Source organism: Chiloscyllium plagiosum, unplaced genomic scaffold, assembly GCF_037043375.1.
Source record: "Chiloscyllium plagiosum isolate Xiang-an unplaced genomic scaffold, Cpla_swu_hap1 HiC_scaffold_26, whole genome shotgun sequence".
Classification (NCBI taxonomy): Eukaryota; Metazoa; Chordata; class Chondrichthyes; order Orectolobiformes; family Hemiscylliidae; genus Chiloscyllium; species Chiloscyllium plagiosum.
This window is the reverse complement of record NW_028270164.1, coordinates 54,105,751-54,128,939: the sequence shown is the minus strand read 5'-3', so window position 1 is coordinate 54,128,939 and position 23,189 is coordinate 54,105,751. Positions and strand designations below refer to the sequence as shown.

The window sequence follows — 23,189 nt, the reverse complement described above, 5'->3', positions numbered from 1 at the left end:
CTTGTCTATCAAACACCCCTACAGTGCAACTCAAGGTTTCAGCAGGGAATGAGGAATTTCCAATCTAAAACTGGGGACAAGCAACTGCAAAGTAAAATGGCAACTAACCTAAGCCGTTGAACAGTAAAACGTAGCCAATGCACAACATTAGAAAGAAAGCGAGATAGATAAATGTTCAATGTATCCAATCATTCATAATCCAATGGACCAGATACCAGTTGTTATCTAGTATTAACATTTCATATGAATATTTAGTATCTATTCAACCAGGCCATCCAGCCCAACTCGTCTGTGCTAGTGTCCAGAATCACACGTCCTCTATTCCTGTTGTTTTCCACTGATTCTGGTCAAGACAGTGACGGGGAGTCAGGTTCGTGCTCCCAGCGGTGGTAGATGGAGGAGAGTATGTGTTCCTGCGCTCACAGAGTGAGGAAAGTTTGGGGCCAGTGCTCAGTGTGAGCCCTGACAACTCCAGCGGTGACAACATTTCAGAGATCAGCCCAGGGTGGCCAGTGGCAGTAATGTCGTTGGTACAGGCAAGATGGCGCCAAAGAATGACAACGTGGTTTGGCGGGAACAGTATGGCGAAAGCTGGCTGACTGCTTCGTGCTGGTGTTGGTCTCAGCATCAGGGTGGAACAGCCTGGATCCAGGCCCATGGCTAAGCACTTGAGGACTCTAATGTTAAACTTTTAACTTTATTTTTCTATTTTATACCTAAGATTTTGTACCTATGTTTTTATGTATCTATGTTCCTATGTACCTTTTTACCCAAGATGACCCCAGGAATGGTCACGTGGCACATTTTTCACTGTACTCCTGCATCTCTGTCCTTGAGAACACAAGACAATAAAATCTAATATATCTGGGTCATTAGCCCAGAAAAAATATATCAATACAATGTTATAGAAGCATTGAATGGGGCGGGGTTGTAGGTACTGTACACGCCTAGTCAGAAGAAATGCAATGAAAAAATTGGCAAAGAGGTGAATCAATTTACAGTCATCAAGATCAAAGGCACATCGTGTAGTGAGGCACGTGAATACACATCACTCATCTTGGAAGCAGACCAGCTGTTCAATCTCAGACACACTTCGGCATTGGGAGTGAATCCTCTGAAATACCAGGTAGACAGACTGGGTAAAGACAGATCACCTGGAGGATATTGGAAAAAGCTGGTGGTTCTCAACAACAATGCAACAGATTTTTCTAACTTTTAATTGTTAAATGGTTTCATTTAACAAATAAATCAAATTTATTGCGCTCAGGTCTACGAAGTCCATGGTGAAATTTAACATTACAAAACTGGGTTCTCAGTCCACTGAATCAATGCTAAGAGATATCAGAAGGAGGAGACATCAGGAGACCATTCAGCCCACTGAACCTGTACTGCCATTCAATATGGTCAATTTCACATCCACTGCCCAATCCCTCAATTCTGAGGCTAAAATGTCTCTCTCAACTTTAAATATATTCAATGGAGTACTCATGATCCTCTGGAGCATAAAATCTCAAAGATTCACAGTCTGAGTGAAGGAATTTCTCCTCACCTCAATCATCAATAAACAGCCCTTTATCCTGAAACTGCTCCCCTTCATGATCTTGAATATTTCAACGATATCACTCCTCATTCTGCGAAACTCAAAATTCGATTCAACTTGCTTAGCCCCTCAAAAGGACAACCCTGTCATAGTGTCAGAGATGGACAGCACCATCCATACCAACCAAAGATCCTAAACTAATCTCTTCCCATTTGCCAGCACTTAGCCCATATTCCTCTAAACCCTTCCTATTCATATATCCATTCAGATGCCTTTTAAATGTTGTATTTGTACCAGCCTCCACCACTTCCTCTGGCAGCTCATTCCGTACGCATACCACCCTCTGCGTGAAAAAGTTGCCCCTTAGGTCCCTTTTCTATCTTTCCCCTCTCCCCGTCTGCCCTCTAGTTCTGGACTCCCTGACCCCAGGGGAAAAAAAACTTGCCTATTTATCCTATCTATGCCCCTCAATTTTGTAAACCTCTATAAAGGTCACCCCTCAGTCTCCGACTCTCCAGGGAAAACAGCCCCAGCCTAGTCAGCCTCTCCCTATAGCTCAAGCCCTCCAATCCTGGCAACATCCTTGTAAATCTTTTCTGAACCCTTTCAAAGTTTCACAACATCTTTCCGATAGATCACCCCAAGAATCAATTGATTAAACCTCTGCTGTGCCACCTCCAATACAAGTACATTCTTAATTAAAGGTATGTCTCATCATTCTCGAAAGATATCACCTTTGACAATACAACACAACCTTAGTAGTGCTTGGGCTGTTTAACTAGACTGCACGTTGAACGCTTACTATGGTGTGACCTCAAGCTCAGTAGTGCTATTAATTGGATCAAGTTGTCCAAACACGTCAAAAACAGTCCCACACCTCCATGTCTTCCATCCTGAAATGTAAACACAGCAGTGAATCTAGCAAGATATCTAGTCAAGAAATGTCAAATTTAAAATTGTTATTGTTAATTTCAAATCTCTTATCACTGTAATTTTCTCCAACCCTACAAGCCTCCAAATTCTTCACATTAGTCCAATTTGAAGTCTTCAGCAGCTATGATCTCCTTTGTCCCAACACTAATGTTTTCTGTTACAGAGTCAGAGATTTACAGCACAGAAAAAGAGATCCTTCAGTCCAACTCGTCCATGCCGATGAGATATCCTAACCTAACCTATTCCCATTTGCCAGTACTTGGCCCACACCCACCCAGATGAGTTTTAAACATTGCAATAGTACTTGCCTCCACTACTTCCTCTAGCAGCTCATTCTATACAACCGATCAGAAGGATGTTGTGAAACTTTGAAAGGGTTCGGCAAAGATTTACAAAGATGTTGCCAGGGTTGGAGGATTTGAGTTATAGGGAGAGGCTGAATAGGCTGGGGCTCTTTTCCCTGGAGTGTCTGAGGCTGAAGGGTGACCTCAGAGATTTATAAAATGATGAGGGGCATGGATAGGGTAAATAGACAAGGTCTTTTCCCTGAGGTGGGGGAGTGCAGAATTAGAGGGGAAAGATTTAAAAAGAATCTAACGAGCAACTTTTTCACTCAGAGGGTGGTGCATGTTTAGCCGGAAGCTCAGATTCCTCCCCTAATCCTCTTCACTTTTGGAATCGACCTGAAAATGTGTCCTTTTCGCTAAAGCCTGTCCTAACCTCTCCTTTGGCTCACTATCAATTTCTGGTTATCCTTCAGTGGAACTCCTTCAGACACTTTACAACATTAAACACCATATAGTTGTTGATATTACAATGCATTGAGTGCACAATCCTACCTTTCTGGTGCTCTGTAACAATGTCTAATAGCTGCCTACTTAAATTGCTGTAAAATATCCGTAATCATGACTTGAAGAGGAAAAGGAGAGGTGTCCTGATATCCTGAACAACATTACTACCTCAAATCAAAAAGAACATTCACTGGCCAATCACAGTCTGTAGGACGTTGTCTGGTGCCAAGTGTTTTGGTCTGCACAATTGAGTGCAGACACTATTAAGGCATTATTTAAACGCAAAATATATCTCTTGAAAGTCTCAATTTTTTTCTCAAAACAGGAAGGCACTAAAATTTGACAATTTGCAAGAACCATACATCAAGATTACAGCAGCCCACAACGTATCTAAACGTTCACAGGCTCAATTTGGAGAAGTATTTTATTCCTGTTGCAACAGATAATTGACACATGCTAAACTCCATTTCCTACATAACTGTTTATCACATTTGTGGAAAAAATAGCAAGCACACGAGGTGGGGGGCATTGTACAACGCAGTATCAGAAGCAAAACCGCCACTCAGACTTTCATCTAGTGGGAGCTGTTCTGTCTGCTCACTCAAACGGATGTAAAGGAATCCCAAGCAGTACTTCCACAAAAAAACAAATGGGAATGCTTTGAGTAATTGAACTGCAGCATTTAATAGACTAGAAAATAAATACCTGTGAGTAGGCAGCACTTTCACAACCTCAGGACACACCAAAGCATCTTTCAGTGAGTGAAATAGTTCATTAAAAAAGGTTTAGCCATTGATGGAATATCAGAAAGCAGCAGCCTATTTGGACACACTAACCTCCAGAATCTAACCAGCTCTCAGCATGACCAGAAACACGCGTTTGTGACGTTAGTTGAAGAATAAATAATGACGAGGATACTACCAAAAAGGTTCGTGCTGAATTTCAAGCAAGGCCATGGAATCTTTTGTGTTAGAAGGGTAGGCAAGGCCTTTGTTTGACACACTGTCTGAAAGGCATCCCTTCTGGCATTTCAGTACACCCAAGGAAGAATTAATAAAGCAGTAAAACAACTCAGCCGGCGCACACAGTCGACAGGTACACAACAAGTGGCCATGGGGGTTAAACTGTACACACAGTCATATTCCAATGTGAATCAGCTGCCGCAGGAGGAAGAGAACAGATTATTCTGTTTAAAAAGCAATCCGATTCACCCTCAACTAAATCTTTGGCAGAGACTCCACTGCTTTTCCTTTGCTTTTGATTTGGCAGGAAGATAAATACCCCAACGTGTGATGCAGAAATGCAATGTAGAACATAGTCTGTGCACTGTTATGTGCTTTCTCATTCTGTTTGTCTTGGCAAACCTTACTGCACACGTGGCAGCTCTTCAGTGTTTGATCAGGAATCACACCCACATTCTTTAACTTGATGCACCTCATTTAAAATGCTGTTTGCCAACATACACATTTTATTTTTAGTACAATTTGAACATGAGTTGAGAGCTTAAAGATGAATAACAAAGTCCTACCCTTACTGATCAGCCTAAGTGCGAATGGTGTTCAACTCCTGCTGCAACACACTGCTACGACTAACCAACGACTAACTACATACTAACATAGACCAACTGACTGGAGGAGGCTGCTGCAGAAATATCCCAATCCTAAATCATGGGGGAGCTCAGCACATCAGCCCAAAGGACAAAGCTGAAATATTGATAACCTGCAGCCAGGAGTACTGACTGGATGATCCATCCCGCCCTGCTCCAATGGCCCTGAGCATCTCAGATGCCAAACTTTAGTCAATTTGGTCCACTCCATGTGATACCAAGAAATGGTCAGTGGTGTTATAAAGACTTGGGCTCTGACAACATTCTGGCAATAGTAGTGAAGTCTTGTGCTCCAGAACTAGACACAACCCTAGCCAGGCTGGCATCAAGCTGACACCATCATCTACTCAACAATGTGGAACATCGCCCAGTTACGTCCTGTGCACAAAAAGCAGGACAGATCCAACCCGGCCAATTCCCACCCCACCTGTCTAAACTCGACCATCGGAAAAGGGTTGGAAGTGGTCTTTGAAGGGGCTAGAGAACATAGAAGAGGCCATTCGGCCCTCGATGTTGCGCCGACCTGTGAACTATTCTCAGCTCGTCCCCCTACATTATCCCATCATCATCCATGTGCTTATCTTAGGATTGTTTAAATCTCCCTAATGTTCCTGAGTTAACTACATTAGCAGGTAGGACATTCCACGCCCTTACCAGTCTCTGAGTGAAGAACCTGCCTCTGACCTCTGTCTTAAATCTATCACCCCTCAAATTGTAGTTATGCCCCCTCGTACACGCTGACGTCATCATCTTTGGAAAAAGTCTTTCACTGTCTACCCTATCTAATCCTCTGATCATCTTGTATGTCTCTATCAAATCCCCTCTTAGCTTCTTCTTTCCAATGAGAACAGACCCATGTCTCTCAGCCTTTCCTCATAAGACCTTCCCTCCAGACCAGGCAACATCCTAGTTAATCTCCTCTGAAACTTTTCCAATGCTTCCACATCCTTCCCGAAATGTGGCGACCAGTACACAATATTCCAAGTGTGGCTGCACTAGCGTTTTGTATAGTTGCAGCATAACATTGCAGCTCCAGAACTCAATCCCTCAACAAATGAAGCCTAACACACCGTATGCCTTCTTAGCAGCACTACCAACCTGGGTAGCAACTTTCAGGGATCTATGTACATGGACTCCAAGATCCCTCTGCACACCCACATTACCAAGAATATTTCCATTGACCCAGTACTCTGCCTTCCTGGTATTCTTCCTAAAGTGCATCACTTCACATTTAGCTGCATTGAACTCCATTTGCTACCTCTCAGCCTAATTCTGCAGTTTATCCAAGTCCCCCTGCAACCTGTAACACTCTTCCAAACTGCCCACTACTCCATCGACTTTAGTGTCACCTGCAAATGTACTAATCCATCCACCTATGCCTGCGTCTACGTCATTTATAAAAATGACAAACAGCAGTGGTCCCAAAACAGATCCTTTTGCCACACCACTAGTAACCGGACTCCAGGCTGAATATTTTACATCAACCACCACTCGCTGCTTTCTTTCAGAAAGCCAGATTCTAATCCAAGCTGCTAAATTACCCTCAATTCCATGCCTCTGCATTTTCTCCAACAGCCTCCCATGTGGAACCTTTTCAAAGGCTTTACTGAAGTCCATGTATACCACGTCAACTGCCCTACCCTCATCTACATGCTTGGTCACCTTCTCAAAAAACTCAATGAGGTTTGTGAGACACGACCTGCCCTTGACCAAACCATGTTGACCATCTGAAATCAAATTGTTGCTTGCTAGATGATTATAAATCTCATCTCTTATAATCCTTTCCAAAACCTTTCCTACAACAGAAGTAAGGCTCACTGGTTGATAATTACCTGGGTCATCTCTACTGCCCTTCTTGAACAAGGGCACAACATTTGTAATCCTCCAATCCTCTGGTACTAAACCTGTCAACAATGACGACTCAAATATCAAAGCCAAAGGCTCTGCTATCTCCTCCCTAGCTTCCCAGAGAATCCTCGGATAGATCCCATCCGGCCCAGGGGACTTGTCTACTTTCACTCCTTCTAGAACTGATAACACCTGTGCATAACTAACCTCGATCCTTTCTAATCTAATATCTCGTACCTCATTCTTCTCCTCCACAATACTCTCCTTTTCCCGAGTGAAAACTAATGAGAAATGTTCATTTAGCACCTCTCCGATCTCCACAGGGCCCACCTTCAACTTCCCACTTCTGTCTTTGACTGGCCCTATTCCTACCCTAATCATCCTTTTATTCCTCACATACCTACAGAAAGCTTTAGGGTTCTCCTTTATTCTATTTGATAAAGACTGCTCGTGTCCTCTCTTTGCTCTTCTTAACACTCTCTTTAAATCCTTCCTAGCTGCTCTGTAGCTCTCCATCTGAACCATCTTGTCTCATCAACACATAAGCTTCCTTCTTCTGCTTAACAAGAGATGCAATTTCTGTAGTAAACCACAGTACCCTTACCTTATCGCTCCCTCCCTGCCTGACAGGGACATACCTATCAAGGACACGCAATAGCTGTTCCTTAAACCAGCTCCACATTTCCATTGTCTGCATTTTGCTACCCCATTCTACACATCTTAATTCTTGCCTAATCGCATTATAATTGCCCTTGCCCCATCGATAACTCTTGACCTGTGGCATGTACCTACCCCGTTCCATCGCTAAGCTAAACATAACTGAATTATGGCCTCGCTCTCCAAAGTGCTCACCTACAACTAAATCAAACACCTGGCCTGGTTCATTACCAAGCACCAGATCCAGTGTGGCCTCCCCTCTTATCGGCCCTTCGACATACTATCAAGCAGTATCCTCTACACTGGGAAACAGGACAACTACTTGCAGAGCACATCTCCAAGACACTCACAGTAAACAACCCCACCACCCCCTGGTCAAACCCTTCAACTCCCCCTCCCACTCCGCCAAGGACATGCAGGTCCTGGGCCTCCTCCATCGCCAAACCCTTACCACCCGATGCCTGGAGAAAGAACACCCTATCTTCCACCTCGGGATCCTCCAATCCCACGGCATCAATGTGGATTTCACCAGTTTCCTCATTTCCCCTCCCGCCACCTTATCCCAGATCCAACCTTCCAACTCAGCACCGCCCTCAGGACCCGCCCATCTTGCTTCCCACCTATCCGCTCCACCCTCCTCTCTGACCTATTCACCACTATCCTCACCTCCATCCACCTATCGCACTCTCAGCTACCATCTTCCCCTCCCACCCCCCTCCCATTTACCTCTCCACCCCTCAGCTCACAGCCTCATTCCTGATGAAGGGCTTTTGCCCGAAACATCGATTTCCCTGCTCCTCGGATGCTGCCTGACCTGCTGTGCTTTTCCAGCACCACTCTAATCTTGACTCTGATTTCCAGCATCTGCAGTCCTCACTTTCTCCTAGTACAGTTTGATGTCAACAGTTTAGAATTGTATCTGTAGTTTGACTATTTATTACAAACAAATAGATTTGTTAAGTACAGAAATCTGGCCCATGCTTTCTGTGAACCGGAGTTTAAAAGACACGAAAGGTAGAGAATGCCACATACTTTTAAATCTTTAACTTGTGTGATGACTTCAACAGTAGTGGGGTTTGATTTTCAGCGCATTATCCAGAGGTATAACACACTTCTCACAGTCTGTGTTAGACTGCAACCTCACTAATCAAAGGCTTGTTGCTGCACTGTTGCCTCTGGTACTCACCACTGGCACCAACTTTAAAGCCAATTAAGATTGTCTATAAACAACGCTGCCCTGAACACACACACTGGCAGTGCCGCGTCATCTTCAAAAGTAGCATTGTTACATATGAATTAATTAGCTTCACTTGCTTTGCAAAGCCATAAACAAATCCTGGAATTTCTCCCTTTTTAAATGCAGGGCCCATTTTTGTCCTTTTCAGTTCCTACTTCAATAAAAGTACTCTTTACAGACAAAAGGGAGGTCAAGGTGACTTCTCATTTCATCATGGCAGCTTGTGACCGCACATTGCAGTCAAGTGCTCTGGACTATCAGAGTCAGTGAAAATCCTGACCAAAATTCCCCGCTGGTTGGAGACATACCTGGCACATAAGGAAGATGGTTGTGGTTGTTGAAGGTCAGTCATCTCAGTCCAAGAAATCTCTGCAGGAGTTCCTCAGGGTAGTGTCCTTGGCCCCACCATCTTCAGCTCCTTCATCAATGACTTTTCTCCCTCCATCATTAAGGTCAGAAGTGGTGATGCTTCCCAATGATTGCACAATGTTCAGCACCACTCATAACTCCTTAAATACTGATTCTGTCCATGTTCAAATGCAACAAGATCTGGACAATATCCAGGCTTGGGCTGACAAGTGGCAAATAATATTCGTGCTACACAAAACTGACCACCTCCAATAAAGAGAGAAGCTAACCAATGCCCCTTGACATTCGATGGTTATTACCATCAATGAATCATTCTCTATAAAACTCCTGGGATTACCACTGACCAAAAAAAGTGGCTAAAAGAGGTCAGCAGTTAGGAATCCCACAGTGAGAAACTTCAAAATGTTTCTCCGTCTACAAGGCACAGGTCAGGAGTGTGATCAAATATTCCCCATTTGCCTGGATGGGTACAGCTCAAGAAACTTGACACAATCCAGGATAAAGCAGTCCACTTGATGGAACTTCTCCCACCACCTTCAACATTCACTAACACACACTGGCAGCAGGGTGTATACCTACAAAATATGTAGTGCAGTAATTAATGAAGGTTTATTCAAAATCATTGACCTCTATCACCTTGCAAGACAAAAGCAGTAAACGTCAAAAGCAGCACCATCTGTAAGTTTCCCACCAAGTCACACACCATCCTGACTTAGAATGATATGACCACTCCTTCACTGGGTCAAAATCCTAGAACTGCGTCCCTAACAGCCCTATGGCTATAGCTACACCACATGGATGCAGCAGCACACCAAGACTTTCTCTAGGACAATGAAGGATGGGCACTAATGCTAGCTTAGCACATCCCAAGAATATATCTAAGGAATGAGAAAGGTATTGAACAGTGTGCATCGTCTGGGACCCTCCTGGAGTGTATGACATATGCAATTGAGTCATTGTAAAGAATAATTGTATTTACCAAGGGTGATCCTTGTGGGATTAATTCAACTGCTCATGTCCTTGGACAATGGTAATGGCAAGAGCTATTTCATTCACCCAGTGGATACAGAAAGTGCTGGGAGTACTCAGAGTCAAAGCACAGCCAGTCAGAGGCGGCATCCAAGGAGCAGGAGAGTCAACATTTTGAGCATAAGCTCTTCATCCTGACTGGATGCACTCTTCCAGCACCACACTTTTTGACTCTGATCTCCAGCATCTGCAGTCCTCACTTTCTCTGAACTGCAAGTACCCAACAGACCTGCAGGTTGCTGAGACACAGGCTTATGCTACTGGCTGGGTTACATTTCAATCACAAACCTGCCTTTCCAGAAATACCTGCCACCCTTTGTGCTCTTTCTTACAGCACAGGAGGCTTTCTGATCCATAGTATGCATGCTAACCAGGGGCCTGGAAACCCACATAAACCGAAACTACAGATGCTGCAAATTAGAAACAAAAACAGAAAGTGCTGGAAAAGCTCAGCAGGTCAGGCAACATCTGCAAAGAGAAATCAGTCAACCTTTCAGGTCCAATGATCCTTCCTCAGCTCCTGATTTCTCTTCACAGATGCTGTCAGACCTGCTGAATTTTTCCAGTAATTTCTGTTTTTGTGCCTGGAAACCCATCACTATCAGCAGTTTCTCAGGTGGTTACACACTCAATCCCATAGTCGTCATTCCAGAACAGCGAGACCAAAACCTACGCTGAGGGCCCAGTACCATCCTGAGGCACTATCGGAAGGGTCATCTTTCAAATGGGACATTAAACAAAATTCCTGTCTACCCCACCTCAGATGAGCATAAATGATCCCATAAAGACTTCTTCCTCGAGTCCTGATCAATATTTATCCTTCAAGCAACAGCACTAGAAAAGATAACTGATCATTAGTCATATTGCTGTTTCTGGGAGCTTCCTGTATACATATTGGAAGTGTAGGAAATGAGGCAGCCAATGGTAACTGCACTTCAAAATTTACAACCCGATTGGCTGCCAAGCACTTTTGCGTATTTCACAGGCACGATGTAAAAGCAACACTGTGTTCTCACCAATATATACAAACCACAAGATTCCAGCCACATCCCCTGTCTCTGCCAAGTTAGCCTTTTTAGTTAGTTAGGTAGCCTTTATGTTGCTAACAATGCTGCTGGTGGTCCTAACACTACATATACCAATTACCCCAGTAACAAATACACAGGTTGCCTGTTCTTTTCATTCTTATAAAGGCCAGGGCATCCATTCTCATCTTCAGAACAGTTCCCCAAAATCGCTTACAGCGACCCAAGGCACAGATGGAGCCTCAGTTTAAGGTCTCCACTGAAAACTGTGATAATATCTGTTACCTCAAGCTCACAGGGCAGCCACAAACTTTGGATTTGATCATGCTTTCCCCTCCCCTTTCAGAAGCTGGATATCACAGTCGCTCAGTAGTCAGGTCAGACAAGACTGCCCAGACAAGGAAGTATAAAGAATTCCTTTATCACCACTGCGTGGGACACAATCAGTCAATACCAGTTAACCTTTGAGCAATTTACAAGTACACAGTGCCAGGTCTGGACACACCCACAACATCTGTGTACAATTAACTTTTAAAGACTGTCTGAGTAACCAAGCTCTTAGCTCTATGTGCATGTGTAATTAGCAGAACGCTATCCAGGGCATCATTCTGGCCATAGACTACCCAAACATGAGGTAATGTCTCATCTAATTCCAGTCGGGCAGAAAGAGGCCATTCAGCCCATCGAGCCTCCCAATAGCATCCATTCAGATCTTATCGCTGTAATCCATCTAACTTGCACATCCCTGGACACTATGGGCAATTTAGCATGGCCAATCCACTTAATCTGTACATCTTTGGACAGTGGGAGGAAACCGGAACACCCAGAAGAAATCCATCCATGGGGAGAACATGCAAACTCCACAGAGTCGACCGGAGGCTGGAATTGAACCCTGGTCCCTGGCATGTGAGGTAGCAGTGTTAACCACTGGAGCACCATGCCACTCTGTCCTGTTTGGAGTAGTCATATGAATTGAGATCTCAAAGCCAATTTACAAGTGATCCCAGCTGCAAGAGGCACAAGTACTTTGTCCTTAACTATAGTTCTTGCCCACACCTCACCCCCCAAAAGGTGACAGTAGACGGTGAAACTCTCCCCCAAGATGGGTCTTGAAACATGCAGACAATATTACAACACCACCTCCCTGACCTTCCCTGCATGCCTTTCTCTGAAAGGCTCACAAATACAGCAGAAACTCACCATGTGTCTGCACTGGCTCTAAGTCACTCATCTACCATCCCACAAGCTCTACATTTTTCTCTTTCAGGTCTATGTCCGATTACCTTTTTGGAAGGTCCTATGGAGTGTGCTCCTACAGTCCTGTCAAACAGTGCATTCATGATCACATTAACTCACTTCTTCTGATGCTTCTGTTAATGTTTCCCTTCTGCTTAATGAAGCTTGTACCACTGGAAAGTTTTGCTTCACTTATTCAATACCCTCAAAATCTCGGATCTCACTTTCACTTTCTATACATTGAAAAGAACATTCTCATTTTCTTTAATGTCTCCATATAACTGAAGTTCTACATCACTGGTATCATGAATAGAGTGGTGCTGGAAACACACAGCAGGCCAGACAGCATCTGAGGAGCAGGAACATCGACATTTCGAGCAGGAGCCTTTCATCAGATTCCTGATGAAGGTGGCAGGGCAGGATTACACTCCAAGGGAAATACTTTTGATAAAACTGATATCATACACCACTGTGCTAACTTGCACCAAATTCCCTTTAGTAATCACCCTCATTCACTGAATATTGGTCCTCCAAAATATCTGCTTTGAGTGATGAGAAGGCAGATAGATCATCTGAACTAGCCCTTGAAATCAACTTTAAAATAGTCACCCAATTTTTAAAATAGTGACATGAATTAATGAGGATCTACTAATGCAAGAAGTCTCGGACTTCTTTTTGATTAGGCAAACAGTTTAAAACATACCAAAGGTCATTTAACAGACAGATGATTTTCAATACTGTACTACTTGACAACGGTACATGGTCAATCATGGACAGATTGTCAGTGACATGCATGGCCTGACACAGTGGGCCCTGTGACATATATCCAAAATCTAACACAGACAGAGACAATTCCCAGAGTTCCAGAAATCCAACACAGATGGAGACTGGCAGAAAAGAACAGCTGAAGCTTGTCATTTCTGGTGTGTCACCACTTTACAAAACGATAGAAATGATTAAGATAAAAATGAGACACTACGTTCAAGGCCCAAACAGGAGCTGAGAAACTGGCTCACATCCCCTTCAGCTTGGAGAAACAGCTCAGCAAACAGAGTGCAAATCAGAAAGCTGCAGGACATCGCAGAGTAGCTCACAGCCAATCATGTACTTCTGAAATGTATTTACTGTTGTAAACGTGGTAAACATGGCAGTAGGTCACATCCTCAGCCCCAGCGTAACAGCAGCACTGCATTCCCTCAGCAATGACGCACTGTCAGCGTGATATTCCCTTGGCACTGATGCTGTAGCAGCACTACGCTCTCTCGGCAATGCAGCACTGTGCTGACATGGCTGACACTGGAGTATGACTTCAATCTGACTGAATGAAAGCATTAGCCACTGAGCCCCAGGTTGCACTTCATTTCACAGAACCTTTTCGCTTCTGTTGTAAAGTAGACAGTTTGAATTTAGTGACTGCATATTATTTTCTGTCAATTATTCTACCGGGGAAAGAAGGTACAAGTTTAATAACCAACAGGACACGCTTGCAGTAGACAGGGGAATTACAAGTATGTTGAGCAATTATCCAGATTTGGATACTTTGTCCCCCTTCTAAACATGGGTGCCCAGGAATTGGAAGCCCTCGTGGAACTGATTCTCTGGGGAACAAAGTTATCCAACAGGATCTGAAGTTGCACATCTTGTTGCTCTTTGGTAAGGTCAGTGCAGAGGCTGGTCACAGTGAGCTGGGTTTACTCCTCTCAATACGAAACTGGATCAAACTACATCAACATTGCTGGTGGGGTTATGGAACATCTGATACAAAAAGAAACTTATAAAGGAGGGTACTGTATACCATGGCAGAGGGGAATACCCATCTGTTCCAACAAAGACCCCTGTTAATCACAGCAGAGGGGAATTCTGTAAGGGGGCAGATACCCAGTTCTCGTTTTGATTCAGTACTACTCATGAGAGTTAACATACTCACCTTTCACAGGAATGGCTCCTTCTGTCTGGTGGCCAGGGTTGAGGGATGGTGAAGCAGTACCCTCTCACAAGTTCTGTGACCGTGTAGTGTCTAAATGGCTTTAAAGGCATGTAAACACTGAAAGGTGGCAGACTTCAAGTGCCTTGCTGTGCAAGCGATTTTTTAAAAAACTGCTTTGACAAACCTTTAAACAGAGCAGTGAAAGCATGCTCCAGACATGCCTTATGAAGGGCCCCAATTCACATTTTACTGGAACCAACCCAAAGAAGAGGGATTGCCAAACATTTCCATTTCTGTGGTTCAGGAATCTGCAGAGAGGTAATTATATTCCTCTTGGGTCACTAAAAATAAGCTCGGTTCTGTTCTTTCCCAGATATCATTACCAGGTTTTATGGCTGTGGCTTCCTCAGTGACTTATTCTGGGAAACGCTGGGACCAGGGCTTGGTCCAAGTCTCTTACGCAAGCTGCTAATGAAAAGAAAGTAACATTTCAAACTGTGCCTGCTTGGGGTAAAAGTAGAGCAAGCTGCAAACACACTCTCCAAAGACCTATCAAAACCATAAGAATGGTGCAAGCGATTGCAAAAACTCAGCACAGTTTTGCTAAGAGAAGATGCAAATCTGCAGCCGAGAACTACTCCAGCAGTTCCCAGGGCTAGGAGACACAGGCAAAGATCTTCGCAGTCTTAAGATCAACAGGAATGGGCAATGGCAGGTCAAGTGGCCCCAGGAAAAATGGGACTGCCGACAGACCTCCCTCCACAACTCTGCAGATAGTGGCACTGCTTCACTGGTGCAGGAACATTTGGGGAAGTTGGCACCTGGGGGAGAAGCAGAGCTGAATACTAACTCTTAACCAGGCATGCCCGAAAGCAAACATTTTTACAGGCCAATATACAGACATGTCCTTGACTGCAAAAGCAAAGTTTTAAACGTGTATCCTTAATCTCGACAATACAGCAACATGGGCATCTGCTCTAATGGGCTAATACTGGGAAGGGCCATGTGAGAAGAATATACATTGAGTTGGAGGAAGAGGTGAGATTACACCAAAGAGCAGATGGTGACTTAAATCTCCAGCCAGTTTACAACTTCAGTTTGCAGGTCCGACACATTCCCAAAAGGGCAAGATAAAACACTGAGCTGCAGTATTCTTGGGCTTCATTTCGCCAGCCCTTAACAACAGTGTAAGCCTGAAGACAATTAGCAGCACACAAAGTAAAATTCTGTGTGTTTTGGGGAGGAGGGGGGACTGGAGATAGCAGCTTGCATTCAAGAATAGGAAGAGACTCAACAACATCTATGTAACAATACGAACTAATTGTTGCTGCATTTCTACAACAGTGGCTTCAATTAGGTGATTCAGCCTATCATAGAATAGGGGGATACACCGGTGCAGAATTTCTGTAGCGGTATACACCCGGTGCAGAATGTCCGTAGCAGGGATGCAGTATATACCAGTGTAGAATGTCCGTAGTGGGGGTGCAGTATATACCAGTGTAGAATGTCCGTAGTGGGGGTGCAGTATATACCAGTGTAGAATGTCCGTAGTGGGGGTGCAGTATATACCAGTGTAGAATGTCCGTAGCGGGGGTGCAGTATATACCAGTGTAGAATGTCCGTAGCGGGGGTGCGGTATATACCAGTGTAGAATGTCCGTAGCGGGGGTGCGGTATATACCAGTGTAGAATGTCCGTAGCGGGGGTGCAGTATATACCAGTGTAGAATGTCCGTAGTGGGGGTGCAGTATATACCAGTGTAGAATGTCCGTAGCGGGGGTGCAGTATATACCAGTGTAGAATGTCCGTAGCGGGGGTGCGGTATATACCAGTGTAGAATGTCCGTAGCGGGGGTGCGGTATATACCAGTGTAGAATGTCCGTAGCGGGGGTGCAGTATATACCAGTGTAGAATGTCCGTAGCAGGGGTGCAGTATATACCAGTGTAGAATGTCCGTAGCAGGGGTGCAGTATATACCAGTGTAGAATGTCCGTAGTGGGGATGCAGTATATACCAGTGTAGAATGTCCGTAGCAGGGGTGCTGTATATACCAGTGTAGAATGTCCGTAGCAGGGGTGCTGTATATACCAGTGTAGAATGTCCGTAGCGGGGATGCAGTATATACCAGTGTAGAATGTCCGTAGCGGGGGTGCAGTATATACCAGTGTAGAATGTCCGTAGCAGGGGTGCAGTATATACCAGTGTAGAATGTCCGTAGCGGGGGTGCAGTATATACCAGTGTAGAATGTCCGTAGCGGGGATGCAGTATATACCAGTGTAGAATGTCCGTAGCGGGGGTGCAGTATATACCAGTGTAGAATGTCCGTAGCGGGGGTGCAGTATATACCAGTGTAGAATGTCCGTAGCGGGGGTGCAGTATATACCAGTGTAGAATGTCCGTAGCGGGGATGCAGTATATACCAGTGTAGAATGTCCGTAGCAGGGGTGCAGTATATACCAGTGTAGAATGTCCGTAGCAGGGGTGCAGTATATACCAGTGTAGAATGTCCGTAGCAGGGGTGCAGTATATACCAGTGTAGAATGTCCGTAGTGGGGATGCAGTATATACCAGTGTAGAATGTCCGTAGCAGGGGTGCTGTATATACCAGTGTAGAATGTCCGTAGCAGGGGTGCTGTATATACCAGTGTAGAATGTCCGTAGCGGGGGTGCGGTATATACCAGTGTAGAATGTCCGTAGCAGGGATGCAGTATATACCAGTGTAGAATGTCCGTAGCAGGGATGCAGTATATACCAGTGTAGAATGTCCGTAGCGGGGGTGCTGTATATACCAGTGTAGAATGTCCGTAGCAGGGGTGCAGTATATACCAGTGTAGAATGTCCGTAGCAGGGGTGCTGTATATACCAGTGTAGAATGTCCGTAGCGGGGGTGCAGTATATACCAGTGTAGAATGTCCGTAGCGGGGGTGCAGTATATACCAGTGTAGAATGTCCGTAGCGGGGGTGCAGTATATACCAGTGTAGAATGTCCGTAGTGTGGGTGCAGTATATACCAGTGTAGAATGTCCGTAGCGGGGGTGCAGTATATACCAGTGTAGAATGTCCGTAGCGGGGGTGCAGTATATACCAGTGTAGAATGTCCGTAGCGGGGGTGCGGTATATACCAGTGTAGAATGTCCGTAGCGGGGGTGCAGTATATACCAGTGTAGAATGTCCGTAGCAGGGGTGCAGTATATACCAGTGTAGAATGTCCGTAGCGGGGGTGCAGTATATACCAGTGTAGAATGTCCGTAGCGGGGGTGCGGTATATACCAGTGTAGAATGTCCGTAGCGGGGGTGCAGTATATACCAGTGTAGAATGTCCGTAGCAGGGGTGCAGTATATACCAGTGCAGAATGTCCGTAGCGGGGATGCAGTATATACCAGTGTAGAATGTCCGTAGCAGGGGTGCTGTATATACCAGTGTAGAATGTCCGTAGCAGGGGTGCAGTATATACCAGTGTAGAATGTCCGTAGCAGGGGTGCAGTATATACCAGTGCAGAATGTCCGTAGCGGGGGTGCAGTATATACCAGTGTAGAATGTCCGTAGCGGGGGTGCGGTATATACCAGTGTAGAATGTCCGTAGCGGGGGTGCAGTCTATACCAGTGTAGAATGTCCGTAGCAGGGGTGCAGTATATACCAGTGCAGAATGTCCGTAGCGGGGGTGCAGTATATACCAGTGTAGAATGTCCGTAGCAGGGGTGCAGTATATACCAGTGTAGAATGTCCGTAGTGGGGGTGCGGTATATACCAGTGTAGAATGTCCGTAGCAGGGGTGCAGTATATACCAGTGCAGAATGTCCGTAGCGGGGGTGCAGTATATACCAGTGTAGAATGTCCGTAGCAGGGGTGCTGTATATACCAGTGTAGAATGTCCGTAGCGGGGGTGCTGTATATACCAGTGTAGAATGTACGTAGCAGGGGTGCTGTATATACCAGTGCAGAATGTCCGTAGCAGGGGTGCTGTATATACCAGTGCAGAATGTCCGTAGCGGGGGTGCAGTATATACCAGTGTAGAATGTCCGTAGCAGGGGTGCAGTATATACCAGTGTAGAATGTCCGTAGCAGGGGTGCAGTATATACCAGTGCAGAATGTCCGTAGCGGGGGTGCAGTATATACCAGTGTAGAATGTCCGTAGCGGGGGTGCTGTATATACCAGTGTAGAATGTCCGTAGCGGGGGTGCTGTATATACCAGTGTAGAATGTACGTAGCAGGGGTGCAGTATATACCAGTGTAGAATGTCCGTAGCAGGGGTGCAGTATATACCAGTGCAGAATGTCCGTAGCGGGGGTGCAGTATATACCAGTGTAGAATGTCCGTAGCAGGGGTGCAGTATATACCAGTGTAGAATGTCCGTAGCGGGGGTGCGGTATATACCAGTGTAGAATGTCCGTAGCAGGGGTGCGGTATATACCAGTGTAGAATGTCCGTAGCAGGGGTGCGGTATATACCAGTTTAGAATGTCCGTAGCAGGGGTGCAGTATATACCAGTGTAGAATGTCCGTAGCAGGGGTGCAGTATATACCAGTGTAGAATGTCCGTAGCAGGGGTGTAGTATATACCAGTGTAGAATGTCCGTAGCAGGGGTGCAGTATATACCAGTGTAGAATGTCCGTAGCAGGGGTGCAGTATATACCAGTGTAGAATGTCCGTAGCAGGGGTGCAGTATATACCAGTGTAGAATGTCCGTAGCAGGGGTGCAGTATATACCAGTGCAGAATGTCCGTAGCGGGGGTGCAGTATATACCAGTGTAGAATGTCCGTAGCAGGGGTGCAGTATATACCAGTGTAGAATGTCCGTAGCAGGGGTGCAGTATATACCAGTGTAGAATGTCCGTAGCGGGGGTGCGGTATATACCAGTGTAGAATGTCCGTAGCAGGGGTGCGGTATATACCAGTGTAGAATGTCCGTAGCAGGGGTGCGGTATATACCAGTTTAGAATGTCCGCAGCAGGGGTGCGGTATATACCAGTGTAGAATGTCCGTAGCAGGGGTGCGGTATATACCAGTGTAGAATGTCCGTAGCAGGGGTGCGGTATATACCAGTGTAGAATGTCCGTAGCAGGGGTGCAGTATATACCAGTGTAGAATGTCCGTAGCAGGGGTGCAGTATATACCAGTGTAGAATGTCCGTAGCAGGGGTGCAGTATATAAAAGTGTAGAATGCCCGTATCAGGGGTGCTGTATATACCAGTGTAGAATGTCCGTAGCGGGGGTGCAGTATATACCAGTGCAGAATGTCCGTAGCAGGGGTGCTGTATATACCAGTGTAGAATGTCCGTAGCGGGGGTGCAGTATATACCAGTGTAGAATGTACGTAGTGGGGGTGGGGTATATACAAGTGTAGAATGTCCGTAGAAGGGGTACAGTATATACCAGTGTAGAATGTCCGTAGTGGGGGTGCGGTATATACCAGTGTAGAATGTCCGTAGTGGGGGTGCAGTATATACCAGTGTAGAATGTCCGTAGCAGGGGTGCAGTATATACCAGTGTAGAATGTCCGTAGCGGGGATGCAGTATATACCAGTGTAGAATGTCCGTAGTGGGGGTGCAGTATATACCAGTGTAGAATGTCCGTAGCGGGAATGCAGTATATACCAGTGTAGAATGTCCGTAGCGGGGACGCAGTATATACCAGTGTAGAATGTCCGTAGCGGGAATGCAGTATATACCAGTGTAGAATGTCCGTAGCGGGGACGCAGTATATACCAGTGTAGAATGTCCGTAGCGGGGATGCAGTATATACCAGTGTAGAATGTCCGTAGCGGGAATGCAGTATATACCAGTGTAGAATGTCCGTAGCGGGGATGCAGTATATACCAGTGTAGAATGTCCGTAGCAGGGGTGCAGTATATACCAGTGTAGAATGTCCGTAGCGGGGATGCAGTATATACCAGTGTAGAATGTCCGTAGTGTGGGTGCAGTATATACCAGTGTAGAATGTCCGTAGCAGGGGTGCAGTATATACCAGTGTAGAATGTCCGTAGCAGGGGTGCAGTATATACCAGTGTAGAATGTCCGTAGCGGGGATGCAGTATATACCAGTGTAGAATGTCCGTAGTGTGGGTGCAGTATATACCAGTGTAGAATGTCCGTAGCAGGGGTGCAGTATATACCAGTGTAGAATGTCCGTAGCAGGGGTGCAGTATATACCAGTGTAGAATGTACGTAGCAGGGGTGCTGTATATACCAGTGTAGAATGTCCGTAGCAGGGGTGCAGTATATACCAGTGTAGAATGTCCGTAGCAGGGGTGCTGTATATACCAGTGTAGAATGTCCGTAGCAGGGGTGCTGTATATACCAGTGTAGAATGTCCGTAGTGGGGATGCAGTATATACCAGTGTAGAATGTCCGTAGCAGGGGTGCTGTATATACCAGTGTAGAATGTCCGTAGCGGGGTGCAGTATATACCAGTGTAGAATGTCCGTAGCAGGGGTGCTGTATATACCAGTGTAGAATGTCCGTAGCAGGGGTGCTGTATATACCAGTGTAGAATGTCCGTAGCAGGGGTGCTGTATATACCAGTGTAGAATGTCCGTAGCGGGGGTGCAGTATATACCAGTGTAGAATGTCCGTAGCAGGGGTGCGGTATATACCAGTGTAGAATGTCCGTAGCAGGGGTGCTGTATATACCAGTGTAGAATGTCCGTAGCGGGGGTGCGGTATGTACCAGTGTAGAATGTCCGTAGCAGGGGTGCTGTATATACCAGTGTAGAATGTCCGTAGCGGGGGTGCAGTATATACCAGTGTAGAATGTCCGTAGCAGGGGTGCGGTATATACCAGTGTAGAATGTCCGTAGTGTGGGTGCAGTATATACCAGTGTAGAATGTCCGTAGCGGGGATGCAGTATATACCAGTGTAGAATGTCCGTAGTGTGGGTGCAGTATATACCAGTGTAGAATGTCCGTAGCGGGGATGCAGTATATACCAGTGTAGAATGTCCGTAGTGTGGGTGCAGTATATACCAGTGTAGAATGTCCGTAGCGGGGATGCAGTATATACCAGTGTAGAATGTCCGTAGCAGGGGTACAGTATATACCAGTGTAGAATGTCCGTAGCGGGGTGCAGTATATACCAGTGTAGAATGTCCGTAGCAGGGGTGCGGTATATACCAGTGTAGAATGTCTGTAGCAGGGGTGCTGTATATACCAGTGTAGAATGTCCGTAGTGTGGGTGCAGTATATACCAGTGTAGAATGTCCGTAGCGGGGATGCAGTATATACCAGTGTAGAATGTCCGTAGTGTGGGTGCAGTATATACCAGTGTAGAATGTCCGTAGCGGGGATGCAGTATATACCAGTGTAGAATGTCCGTAGCAGGGGTACAGTATATACCAGTGTAGAATGTCCGTAGCGGGGTGCAGTATATACCAGTGTAGAATGTCCGTAGCAGGGGTGCGGTATATACCAGTGTAGAATGTCTGTAGCAGGGGTGCTGTATATACCAGTGTAGAATGTCCGTAGCGGGGGTGCGGTATATACCAGTGTAGAATGTCCGTAGTGGGGATGCAGTATATACCAGTGTAGAATGTCCGTAGCAGGGGTGCTGTATATACCAGTGTAGAATGTCCGCAGCGGGGATGCAGTATATACCAGTGTAGAATGTCCGTAGTGTGGGTGCAGTATATACCAGTGTAGAATGTCCGTAGCAGGGGTGCAGTATATACCAGTGTAGAATGTACGTAGCAGGGGTGCTGTATATACCAGTGTAGAATGTCCGTAGCAGGGGTGCTGTATATACCAGTGTAGAATGTCCGTAGCGGGGTGCTGTATATACCAGTGTAGAATGTCCGTAGCGGGGATGCAGTATATACCAGTGTAGAATGTCCGTAGCGGGGTGCTGTATATACCAGTGTAGAATGTCCGTAGCGGGGATGCAGTATATACCAGTGTAGAATGTCCGTAGCAGGGGTACAGTATATACCAGTGTAGAATGTCCGTAGCGGGGTGCAGTATATACCAGTGTAAAATGTCCGTAGCAGGGGTGCGGTATATACCAGTGTAGAATGTCCGTAGCAGGGGTGCTGTATATACTAGTGTAGAATGTCCGTAGCGGGGGTGCAGTATATACCAGTGTAGAATGTCCGTAGCAGGGGTGCTGTATATACCAGTGTAGAATGTACGTAGCAGGGGTGCTGTATATACCAGTATAGAATGTACGTAGCGGGGGTGCAGTATATATCAGTGTAGAATGTCCGTGGCGGGGGTGCAGTATATACCAGTGTAGAATGTCCGTAGCAGGGGTGCTGTATATACCAGTGTAGAATGTCCGTAGCAGGGGTGCAGTATATACCAGTGTAGAATGTCCGTAGTGGGGATGCAGTATATACCAGTGTAGAATGTCCGTAGCGGGGATGCAGTATATACCAGTGTAGAATGTACGTAGCAGGGGTGCAGTATATACCAGTGTAGAATGTACGTAGCAGGGGTGCAGTATATACCAGTGTAGAATGTCCGTAGCAGGGGTGCTGTATATACCAGTGTAGAATGTACGTAGCAGGGGTGCGGTATATACCAGTGTAGAATGTCCGTAGTGTGGGTGCAGTATATACCAGTGTAGAATGTCCGTAGCAGGGGTGCAGTATATACCAGTGTAGAATGTCCGTAGCGGGGATGCAGTATATACCAGTGTAGAATGTCCGTAGCAGGGGTGCGGTATATACCAGTGTAGAATGTCCGTAGTGGGGGTGCGGTATATAGCAGTGTAGAATGTCCGTAGCGGGGTGCAGTATATACCAGTGTAGAATGTCCGTAGCGGGGATGCAGTATATACCAGTGTAGAATGTCCGTAGTGTGGGTGCAGTATATACCAGTGTAGAATGTCCGTAGCAGGGGTGCTGTATATACCAGTGTAGAATGTACGTAGCAGGGGTGCTGTATATACCAGTGTAGAATGTACGAAGCAGGGGTGCTGTATATACCAGTGTAGAATGTACGAAGCAGGGGTGCTGTATATACCAGTGTAGAATGTCCGTAGCGGGGACGCA

At 45.7% G+C, this 23,189-nt stretch overlaps 1 protein-coding gene across 3 annotated transcripts in view; it reads right to left on the bottom strand.

The window, feature by feature from the left end:
• LOC122563322 (serine/threonine-protein kinase 38) overlaps window positions 1-23,189 on the bottom strand; it is a 94,313-nt gene that overhangs the window by 56,954 nt on the left and 14,170 nt on the right. The window contains exon 1 of one of the 3 annotated variants that reach the window (XM_087973755.1): window positions 4,186-4,207. The exons of 1 other annotated variant lie outside the window; for it this stretch is intronic. The gene's annotated coding sequence lies outside the window, so the exon portion shown is untranslated. Of the gene's footprint in view, window positions 1-3,969; window positions 4,091-4,185; window positions 4,208-23,189 lie in introns of those variants that run through there. One more of the 3 variants, XM_043717054.2, reaches the window with a different exon arrangement.